Below are 11,552 nucleotides of genomic sequence, written 5' to 3' on the forward strand. Positions count from 1 at the left end.
TCTCAGTGTGTTTTGCCACAGATGATGCTTATAATTCTGATTTTTGTTTCTTTTTATCTTTGGAATTTTTGACATTTGCTTTTTGTATAAACCGTGAAGTCAGTTGCAACTGGGAAAGGATTAAGATCTCAATTATTATGAGTGCTGTATATGTTTTAAGAGGTCCCGCCAGATTTGAATTTGGATCTATTGGAACTAATTTCTGGATTTTTGAAGTTAATCATTGTGACTTGCTGGCTTATTTCCAAATTATGTCAACAAAAATGGCCCTACATCGTACATGTTTTGTCAGATTGCATTGAGATTTGCACATATGTGCTTATTGATGGATCCTGGATATTAGCTTTCAGATTTTATCTCTTGTACATGTAAAGGCAAAGTGCCATGAAATTGAAGGTGATTATTGCTGGATGCAGAATTCTATACTTTTGGACTTTAGTTTCAGTTAGCGTATTGATTTCAAACATTCTTTTTTTTTTTTAATTGATCAGAGGGTTACTTTCAAGAAGGATCCGAGTAAAGTGGAAATGAAGGTAGAGGATGCATATCGGAGGTCCATACAAACTGTGTTGCAGTGGATAACAATGAAGTGAATACAAGCAAGACCCAGGTCTTCTTTCGTACATATGCCCTGTCCACTTCAGGTTTGTTTGTTTACATCCATTATTTTCCTCTATTATCATGTTAAATCCTTTGCTAGCTTGCTTTATTTGAACTTGGCATACTTCTGATGCATAAAAAATTATTCTTAGTCTACTCTTTTACATTGACATTTTAATAGTTAACATGCTACCGCTCTGTTTAGTTACAAGTATGCATTCTGTTTTATGGAGCTTAATTAGCATTAAATTACAGAGGTGGAGATTGGAAGACTGGGGGAACCTGCCACTTGGAGTCGCTTCCCGAACTGGGAACATCATTGGTGTCTCCTCAATCTTGGGCACAATTCAAAATTCTCACTGATGTATTATCAGCTCACACAAACACAAGGATTCATGTGTTGAATGTGACTATATGACTGCTCTGAGAAAGACGGGCATTCATCCCTGTATTATTTGGGTCCTGATGGAAGCCCACCTCTCCATCGGCAAGATTGCAGCCACTGGTGCTGCCTGGAGTCCCTGATTCTTGGAATGAGATACTCTATGCATATTCTAAAGCGTAGGCTACTCATCCATCCAACACATCAGCATATAGAGCACAGGCATAATTGATTGATTGATAAAGCCCTCTTTATTTATTACAAGTCTCTGCACATAATGACTTAAATTGTCAAAGCAGGCAAACAAATAGCATGTAAAGTTATTTAGATTTGTTTATAGTTTTGTCGCAAGGGGTTAAATGCATATATGAGAGTGTAATGCTGATGAAGATCATTTGAGGACCAGAATTTTTTTCCCTTATAACGCTGTTGACTAAAAAAAAAAAAAGAAGAAGAAGACCTTTCAGAGCCTTGGTGGATATAGGAATTTTTGAATCAAAATGAAACTGTAGGGTTTTTTTGCCCTTTCTCCACATCGGGTTTGTTTTTATTATTTTAGGTGACATTATTCTTTGAAATGTAATTGTAAGGTTCGTTAGCAGCTCGCAATTTGTATCAAAGATCAAATTTTAGCTGCAATTTCACTTATATCTGGTATTGTTACGCGGATAGCATTGCTTATTTCATGTAACTCGGAAATATTTGCAATGTAAAGAGAATCAAGGGAAGCTAAATTATTTTTGCTTCAATTGTTGATGGAAATTTAATTGAGAGCTTGCAAGTGGATGACGTTGAAATGGCCATATAAAGGCTTGGAAAAGCTACTCATTCGTGCACAATTATAGAATTTGTAAACTGTACTGTAGTCCTAGTTATCTACATCTTTCAATCTAGACTACTTTTTTAGAGTAATGTTACCACATCAAGATACAAAATTATTTGATTAACCAAAGAAACAACCGTTCCTTTATGAAGGAATGGTTGTTCCTCACGAAAGGAATGACCATTCCTTTATGAAGGAATGGTCATTCCTTCATAACGACCATTCATTCTGAAAACGACCATTCATTTTTTTAGTGCCTTGGGTGTGGTTGGAGCTGTCGTGACAGTATCATCTATTGACACGTTAGAGTTGTAAGATGTTGTGAGATTAAGTTGTAAAGGCAATACTACATTTCAATCCAATCTCACAAATGTTCTTTCACAAACTTGATGTGGCAGTTCGCAATTGGTTTATGATAAATTTTCTCGCTGGCCAATTGCAGTGTCACATCGGGGTTGTGAGATTGAGTTGTGTTGATATAGAAATAGCATCAACTAGAGTGATCTGATTGACCTTGGCGAGATCGGAACTAGTGTGTGAGTGATTACGGATAACCAGCAGTGAATAAATGATATGACAAAGAAATTTTTAAAGTGGTTCGCGATATAACTCTTGAGTCTACGTCCATTGTTTTTTGTATTTGCTATGAGAGCTTACAATGATAATCCAAGAAAATTTTTCCAACCCCTTTCTCATCGTTTGAGGGGTTTTATACAGGTTTGTATAAAAGAAAGAGTAAAAATAAAGGGATTACAATTAAGTTGAAATGCAACTTAGATATTCTCGCGTTGGACATAGTGATTGCACAAATATTGCTATCGATTTGATCTTTCTTGAGATATCAGGATCTGAAGTTATCTAGGAATTGGTTGAACAACCGCAAGGATTGGTCGTGGCTAGCTTTTACTAGGTCGAGTTATAGCTCGACGAGCTATGCTGGGTTGGACAATCGGTGGATCGAGCTGGTTCTGGATCGGGCTATAACCTCGTGATACTCCGAGCTTGATGGAAAAATCACACACAACATCTACCCTCTAGGTTCGATGCTCTTTTTGAGCTTTGAAGACTTTGCTCGATTTGATATCAAGCTCGACAACATCTAAGGCATCGGATGCAGATTGGTCGAGCTTCAAGGGTCGGACTCATTCCCGGTTGACATACTCCAAACTTGGTCTTCTCTCTTCTGCGACACTCTTGACAAACTCGGAATTTGAATAGTAAGGACAGTTGTGTAAATTCCAGAGTCATGTTGCATTAAATGACAGCCTTTGGCAATTATTTTTGTTGCACGTGGCGACTACAGCTATCCACGTGTGGAGTTGAGGTGCGTGTAATGACGGTTATAATCATAGCAGTCTGACGGTTCATCGCCCCTTGCTGATGGTTGACACACGGCCACTTCCAAGGGCTGAGATCACTCAAAGTGAAGGTCGAGATCACCTGTAATCAACGGCTACGATCGAGCCCCGCCCTTTTGTCTCCCATGCAAACCACTATAAAGCGGGCGAACTCACCAGAAAGCTTACTCATCTTGCGAAAATTCCCAAGCGTCTTTCGTATTCTATCGCTTCTTCATCGTCGTTACGTTGCTCTTTTCGACGAGTTCATCCCATTCTCTTTTTCGGTAAGTTTTCTTTCCCTCTCTTTAGTTGTTTTCTTGATTTTACAACTGAGGGTGGCCATTGTCAATTGAGCTTTTAGGGATTTACTAGGTTTTTAAGGGTGTCTCTGACGAACCTGGGTTTAAGGAGCGTTTATCACGGTGGCTGCCAGAATCTTTGGTAGTCGCGTGCATTTGTTGTTTGGTGTGAGCTATCTTGGGTGCTTGAAAGCAAAATGTGGATAGGTCATCGATTTTTTCGACTCTGACACATGTTCACTTCTGTTTCAATTACCTAGAGGCGAGCTATAGTCATGTCTTCGTCAGTAGCCACACGATTGATCGCATTTCGATTCCCTACAGGCTCGGTAGTCTTCGAGTATAATCCCTAAGGTTTTTGAGGAATTCATCACGTGGAGCTGAGATCCTAACGCGGCGGGCTCTTCCGATCGCGCCTATGTGGAGTTGCTTAGTCCAATAGTCTCCAGCTCGCAGGCACGGAGGGAACCGCATCTTCGATTGATGTCAAGGATCTAAGGCACATAGGAGAGACTTATGCGCTTTCTCCTATGTGCCTCAACTTAACTTGAGGGCTCTGGAACTTTTCCCGGAAGAATCTGCTAACTGATGGGTCATTGACAGCATTTTGAGACGGTTCGACTTCGCCTCTCCAGCTGTCCGCGAACTTATACTCATAATCATAGGTTTGTATATGCATACTGATCGTCGAGCTGGGCAAGCCATCTGTTGAGGACTCGTCCATTTTTATAGATTAAAGAAGGATCAGACTAGACGTACTACCTTTCCAAGGCGAAGAAGGTACGTTTCAATGGGCTGATCGACTTCCCAAAGAAGGTCCTGCATTGGAACTCTTAGTTTTTATTTTACAAGGTCCGGAGACCGACGTTTTTGCTTCGGAAGCTAGTAAAACTTCGACCCCCAATGTTGCGAAAATTGCTTTCAAACTCGTGTTTAAGCAAACTAAGCTTCTTTGTTTGTAGTTAACGTCGAGAAGAATTTACTCCCCCTGCAAGCTTACAAAGGCTTCAATGCTTCAACGGCCTTTCCAACAGACTGCGCCGTTAAGATCATCTCACTTCCTCACTGAGGCATATGGCTTTTGTGAGGATAACGCCAAATTCTTTACCATTTTTTGAGATAAGTGTTTGCTTGCTCGCACTTCTTCCTTTAGCGTAGGCAAGTCGCTTACTGCTTGCTTCTCGTTTTTGTAAAATTTGGCCAAGAAACCAAGGGCCTTAAGAAAAAGGCAAGCCAAACACAAAAAAAAATTGCGACGATCGGCTGCCAAGAAAACGCCATGCTTTGGTGAAGAGGCAGCTTACTGACATGCTAGCACAAAGCTTGGGGCAAATTGGGAAGGCCAAATGCAAAGAAGTCTATGATGCGTCAAAGGCGTTGCGGAAAGGTGCCCAGCCCCAAAAGGCTGACAAGAAAGTACCCGAGCTAACTGAAGCTGAGGAAACAGACGGCACCAAACAATATGATGGCTCGGCAAGGAAGTTGACCGAGCCTAAGGGCTCGGAAAGCAGAAGATGGCGAGCATAGGTTGGCTCGGCAAGAGGTCGCCGAACAGTTGTGGCCCAAAGAAGTCTATGGCCAAGGACTTGGTCAAGAAGAATTACTTCTACAGGCGAATGTAAACTCTTCCTAGCCGAGTATTCCTAAGTATCCCTTGACCATTGAGAACCTAGACACACGCCTAGGAAAAGTTTATTTTAAATCCTATTTAAGAATAAACCTGTAGTTTAAAAATATATTTTTAAAATTTAATTTCTAAACTATAATAAGTTCATTGTACAATGTCAAAAAATAATTTCCTTTTTTAGAGTAAATTATGAAATCCGTAGTATACTTACTAGAACATACACACTTTTACAAAATTTACTAGCAATTTGTTTGTTTTTATTAATACAACATATTTCTCCATTATAGAATATGGACATATTTACGCATTATGAAATATGAACATAATTACTGCACTAAATATTAGCAAATCCATTCAATAGTCATCTTAAAACATCCCTTCATGCTCATAGCGTCCCTCAGAATCCTCTCCAGCTTCATGCCTTAATCCTTACCTGCAAAATTTAAAACATTTCGTGAGGTGAGCGCTAATCGCTCGTAGGAATATGGCCATTTATAAACTATTAAGGTTCATTATACAAGTATATTACTTAGGACTTTACCTACCTACCAAACATGACCTTCATTCTTTGACTAACAAGTTCATAAAACATACCATACACTTTGGACTTTTCTCATAAATTAAGTCATAACATAACCATACATAATATAACATAGAACATTATGACTTATGAAATTTCATGTCCATGGCATCTTATTTCTTTTTTCTTATACTTGATGGTTTCATTAGTCTTTGTTATCCGATCGGATTCATTTGAACCATTACCTTTTCTTGGTCTCACCTCAAAGGACTCATGGTTTCCATAAGAATTCCATTCCTCTGATCTTGGTTTATAACTCAAGAGACTCATGGTCATTCTTTAACTTTCATAAATTTTTCATAAGACAACTAAATAAGCTCATATGCATTACCATTATGAATGCAAACATATGGACTAACATCTCCCATGCTCAGTCATACTATATTCTCCTACTAAACTTCTTACTAATTCTTCAATTTCTCATACAAGACAAGGAATTTCAGTAGTAAGATTATTCAGGGGTTTATTAGATTAAACAAATGGGAATTTCCATTAAGAAGGTGGATGCCATATAGTTTCGTCACTTTTCAAGAAGTTTTTCCCTTATCTTCCAATTCGAATTGATTTTTGGCTAAAACATAAGTTTTAGGTCTATTTCTAAAATTTTTACACTTCAAGAATCAAATCAATCAGACTTCTATAACTTCAGTTATGACCGATTCAGTGAAGCTGTACAGTATAAGTCTTAAAAAGCCAAATCCGAATTCTATTCATTTTAACCATGTCACCTTTATTTGCACATTCATACATTTACAATATCATTCTAAGTATAAAAGGCCATAAAAACCTCCCTTTTTACAGAACCAAAATTCCAAAACATCGTCCAACTACAAATCTCTTAATTGGCATAATCATCCTTCATAGCACACATACACCAATCAACACACCCATTTAAGCAATCCATAACCAAAACATAGCATCACACTCATATAACATAATAAATGTAAGTTTCATAAACCCTAGGTATTATCAATTGTTTCATAAGGGAGATTTTTCTTTACCTTAGTATTCAAAGTACAAAGACACCTCCTCCTTAGCTCCAAAGGTTCACCCTTTCTACCTTATACACATAACCACTTATGAATTTCTCTTTTAACTAAAGATCAGAACAACTAGTTTTGAAACTCACCTTAACCCTGAAATTGAAGTCTTTTAAGCGTGGATAGTGATCACCTTTGAAAATCAACTGAAATCCTATAAATTTGAGAATAAAATGCTTGGACTAGTGGCTTTTATGGTGGATTTAGAGACGAAGAAGAAGATACATATTTGGGTGTACAAGGCCGACTACTCCTCTTAAAACCTTGTAAATATTTATTCCATTAGTACTCTATTATGATTGGTCAATAAAAGTTAGATGTAAGGGTCATTTGGCATAATTTTTCATATAAGGGCATTTTGGTCATTTCTACCACAACATAAAGATTAGCACTCATTTAATGCCATTTGACTTCTTTAAAACACTTAACAATTAAGCAATCCCTTAGGTAAATGAATAATTTCCCTTGTTGCACTTTTATGGATACTTAATTCATATGGATTTGTATGAAAGACCATTATACCCTTGGTTACCGTTGACGCCATTTAACCATATCAATCAACTTTATGACCATTCTACCCTCATTTCTCTTCAATGATATCACTCCTTACACTTTATAATGGCCATTCTCGAAATACATGTAAATCGACCATTTTACCCTTCCATTCAAAAAAGAAAATTACTTGAAAAGGTAAATTTCATACCTTAGGGCATCGGAATAATAACGCGGGTTTATAGCGAAACTACTGCTACCTGGGGAAGTAAGTCTAGCTCATCTTGGTAGGGAGGCAAGAAGATGGATGAAGCGGCTTGAGCTACAGTCGATGCATTATCGTCAGCTCGAGGCCGCAGTAGCTAGGAATGCCTCACCCTGCGAACCTTCGTGGTGTTAGGGATTATCTCCACCTAGATGCTGGCTTGGGTGTGGAGTTATACGACAAAGGTCCTAGTAGGTCGCCCCTTTTACTCTTCTATGCATGCTGTCATTTCTTGCTTACTTTCACTATTTTCTTTCCTTTGGTTTCCGTGCGAGTACTTTTCTACGTGAGTGCTATCCCATATTGGAGGGCACTCATCGGGGATGCAGCTGGCAGAGATATGAAGGAGCACGCCTTGGCCAGGCCCAGGTTGCGAAGAAGGAGAAGAAGCAAAATAGGTCAAGCTAATGCTTAGGAAGAGATGGTGACCTTCGGGGTCAAGGAAAAAGAGTTTCTTGACAAGATCAAGGTGAGGGGAGACCAAGCAGGCAAAGACTGAAACCGAAGCGACCGAGGTCGAGAAGGGTTTAGCACAGCTGAGGTGTCAATAATAAGTTGAACTCCGAGCTCAAAAAACTACTTCAGATTGGGAGGCAAAGTTTCAAGCAAGCTTTGCTCAAGCTTGCCTAGGAAGCAGAAGGTCGACGAAGGCCGAAGTTGAGGCCTAGCAACTCGCTTCAAATCGGGAACCATGAACGCATCACCATCAGGCTTGGGAACGCTGTCTTCCTTGTGCAAAAATTGTGGGAAGCTCACTAATCAATCGACTTCTCATTCCTTTCGCAGCTTATAAAGAAAGGTCGACAGATGAAGATCGAAGCTCAGGGGATGGCCTATGTATACTCGATGATTCTAAGCCTAATGGTGAGGCTAAGAGAAGTTGATGATAGCGAGGAGGAACTGGCCTTAAGCAGAAGTCAGGGATCCGACTCTTCTAGCTATACTTACCCCCATGTCTGCCGATCTTCCTTCGGGCGAGGCTCATAACCATGAAGAGGCCGGTGTCATTCCTACCATCAGAACCATCTCTCCCAGCCGACAACGAGCTCCATGGTCAGCCGACCATGATGACCCTGCTCCTCCATCTGCTTGAAAAATCTCTATTTTTTTTTTTTTTTTTGTTAAGTTTGTAATCAAACTTACAATGAATAGAAGTTATTTTTGTAGGCCTCTATCGAGCAATTTTTTTTTTTTTTTTTTTATAATTGCAGAGTCTCAATCGCCTAATCGAACTTGTCATAAAAAATTGAATTTGCTTTAAGTTTACATAGCTCACTTCTTGAGGAACTTTCGAATATACGAGGAATCTTATATGACAACTCTGACTTTGGATCCTTATCTGTCTCGAGTTTTGGTCACCAACTTATGGTCGATTTCCCCGTGTGTTTTACTTGAATTTTTCCAAGTATAACTTCATCATTTGAGGTACTTCACCCTTATAGAATTGGATTTGGCGTGGCTTTTGAGATAAGGTGCCTTTTTCCAAACTCTTGACTTTAAGCTTTTTAAATGTTATCGCGTAGGTCGCTATTTTTGAAGCAATGAATAATAATGCTAAACAACAAGTAAATTAAAAATGGTGAACAAAGAAAAGTTATGAATAATACCTCTTTTATTGATAGAACATTTTGGCCATAACGGCCGTATAATTAATGATTAAAAAAAAAAAAAACATGAGTGGAACCCAAGTTGCTCATTGGTAATACCTTTGCAGATGCTCGGCATTCTAGGCTCGTAGTATTGCTTCGTCATAGAGGCGTTCTGGTGGAAGGTTCCTAGTGTGAGCTTTTTGGAGATCCTGAATGAACCTTTCCATGTGGGCTCACGTGCCCCTAGTTTGGGTTTTGAGTACTCTGGACAACCTTTTTGAGACTAGGTCACCCACTTCAAAGTTCTCTTTCTTGACTTTGGTGTCAAAGTATCGTCTGGCTTATTGTTGATACGAGCGAGCCTTAACTGAGACTTGGGCTAGAGCTCACGGAACATTTGCGAACCTCGGCATCTGGCACATCTTGCACATAGTTTGCTGTATCGTCAAAAACGGTTGGCCAATAATACCTTGATGAAGCACTTTGTATGCTAGAGATATGCCCCTGCATGTTTCCCCAACTGCCCTCATGGATCCTCTCAGAACATGTCTGCATCCTCATGGTCAACACATCGAACATAACGATGAATTATTTGAACTTACGCTTATACACTTCATTGATAACGTGTATTGACTGATTTTGCGCGGAGTGTTTTGACTTCATTTCTCCCTTCTGGCAATGTTCCATCCCTTAGGTAGGCAATGATTGCATCTTCCATTATATCTCCGACTCGTCACTAAGACTGGTTCTTGTGAAGCAGAGAAGCTTGGACTTGGAGGAACTTCATTGGTATCGAATCATTTTTCTCTGGCTCATTACAGAGGCTGGTGGGCTGAGCATCGGCTACCAAATTCCTCTCCTTTGAAATCTAAAGAACTGTGAAGGTTTAAACAGCTTAACTCAGATTTCACCACTAGAGGTAAGATGTCATTCCATCCTCCTTTGCCTAGTACTCCCCGTAATTTGGTGGACTACGAGCTGGGAATCACTATAATTTTGATGGACTCTACCCCTATTTCCATGGCGAGGCGGATCCTTATGAGCACGCCTCATTGTTGGAGGCGAACTCGAACCTAAACCTTATGCGGCTCTGACTGGGTTTCTTTTGAACTTTCGAGTAAGAGCCCTCTCCTGTCCCCTTCTCATTTGAGGAGTCATCTATATACAGTCCACTATGATAGTTTGTCGAGCTTTGGCTTCTACTGTTTGTTTTCTGCTAAGGTGTTTGTCTCTCCAGCTTATTTCCCCTTCTAGTTGATAGGAGATTTTGATATGAGTCCGCCAAAGCCTGACCTTTGATTGCTGTTCTCGAGATGTATTTGATATCATGCTGACTCATTTCCATCGTCCACTAATTAATCTGCCCATGCCTCAGGCTTTTGTATTATCTTTCTCACGGAAATTTTGTCAACATATGAATGGTGTGCCATTGAAATAAGGTCATATCTTCCTAGTGGCAATGACAAGGGCATAGGTGAGCTTTTCCATTTTTGGGTTCTTGTCTCCACTCAAGTAGCCTTTGGTCACATAGTATACTGGCCACTGCAGTCCCTTTTTTTCGCGTACCAAAGTTATGCTGATAGCGAACTTTCATACCGATAAACAAACAGTAGTGGCTCACCTTGGACGGCTTTGATACAAATAAGATTGTCCCATATATTCTTCAGCTCCTAGAAGGCTCTCTCGCATTCTTCCGTTTACGTGAAACCCTTGTTCCCCTTCAAGGTCTCAAAGAATGATAAACATTGTCCATGGCTCGGGAAACAACCTGCTGAGTGCGCCATACACCCTATCAAGCTCTGTACTCCTTATGTTTGGTCAGACTTTTCATGTCTAGAAGAGCTTGAATCTTCTCTGGGTTGCTTCAACACCTCGTTGATTTACAAGGAAACCAATAACTTTTCCGAGCTTACTCCGAAAGCACATTTTAGAGGATTGAGCTTCATTCAGTATTCTTTGAAGATGTCAACATTTCCCCAGATGCTCAATGTGGCTTTCAGCACCTTTGACTTGACGAGCATGTCGTCAATCTACACCTCCATAATTTTACCAATTTAGTAGGTGAACATCTTGTTCACCAAACGCTAGTAGGTTGTCCTACAATCTTCAAACCAAACGATTAACCCTGTAACAATAAATCCTACGGTCAGTAATAAGGAGGTATGTTCTTATCGGCTGATACATCAGGATTTGGTTATATCTCGAGTATGCATCCATGAAGCTGAGTAGTGCTTTCAAATTGTTGCATCTACTAATAGTCAATTTGTGGCAACAAAGCTGTCTTTGGGAAGGTTTTATATAAATCTGTGAAGTCGACACAATCTGCCACTTACCATTCGACTTCTTAACCAGGACTGGTTGGCGAGCCAACTCGGGTACTTCACTTCTCTGTCACTTCTCTAATGAAGTTGATGTTCAAGTTTGTCAACTTCATCTTTGAGCACTTAGAATGCTCTAATCCATAGACCTTCTTTTCTGTCTTATTGGCTGAGTATTGGGTCAACGTTCAACCTTT

This window comes from Pistacia vera, unplaced genomic scaffold (genome assembly GCF_008641045.1).
Source record: "Pistacia vera cultivar Batoury unplaced genomic scaffold, PisVer_v2 Contig293, whole genome shotgun sequence".
NCBI classification, from domain to species: Eukaryota; Viridiplantae; Streptophyta; class Magnoliopsida; order Sapindales; family Anacardiaceae; genus Pistacia; species Pistacia vera.